The 279-nt window shown below is 27.6% G+C and overlaps 1 long non-coding RNA gene across 1 annotated transcript; it reads right to left on the bottom strand.

The window, feature by feature from the left end:
- LOC113464137 (uncharacterized) lies at positions 1–279 on the bottom strand. Its single transcript, XR_003388971.1, has 3 exons — positions 258–279; positions 100–171; positions 1–13 (listed from the first exon to the last, which is right to left on the bottom strand). It is a non-coding gene; the product is annotated as an uncharacterized LOC113464137 (long non-coding RNA).

The following is a 279-nucleotide window of genomic DNA, read 5'->3' as shown; positions in this document are numbered from 1 at the left end:
GTGATCCAAAGCTCTGTTCACGATAATTATATTTGGAAGCAATTCTTAAATATTCATTAAAGAAAGAATAACAGATCTTATTATTACATCTATACTTACAGCCAGAATAACTTTGTTAAATTTAGGAAAGCACCCTTCTCAATTGTATATATACCAGAATTGTCTAAATATCTAGAAATTATTATGTCGTCATCATTTTATTTGTGCATCATCATTAAGGAGGCATAGCAGTAGATAAAAATAATGCATGTACTTACAATATACGAATTTCTGAATATT

The sequence above is a fragment of the Ceratina calcarata genome, unplaced genomic scaffold, assembly GCF_001652005.2.
Source record: "Ceratina calcarata isolate Rehan_Ccalc_2016 unplaced genomic scaffold, ASM165200v1 scaffold26791, whole genome shotgun sequence".
Taxonomy (NCBI): Eukaryota; Metazoa; Arthropoda; class Insecta; order Hymenoptera; family Apidae; genus Ceratina; species Ceratina calcarata.
Note: the sequence above shows the minus strand (reverse complement) of the source record. Positions and strands in the feature narration are given on the sequence as shown.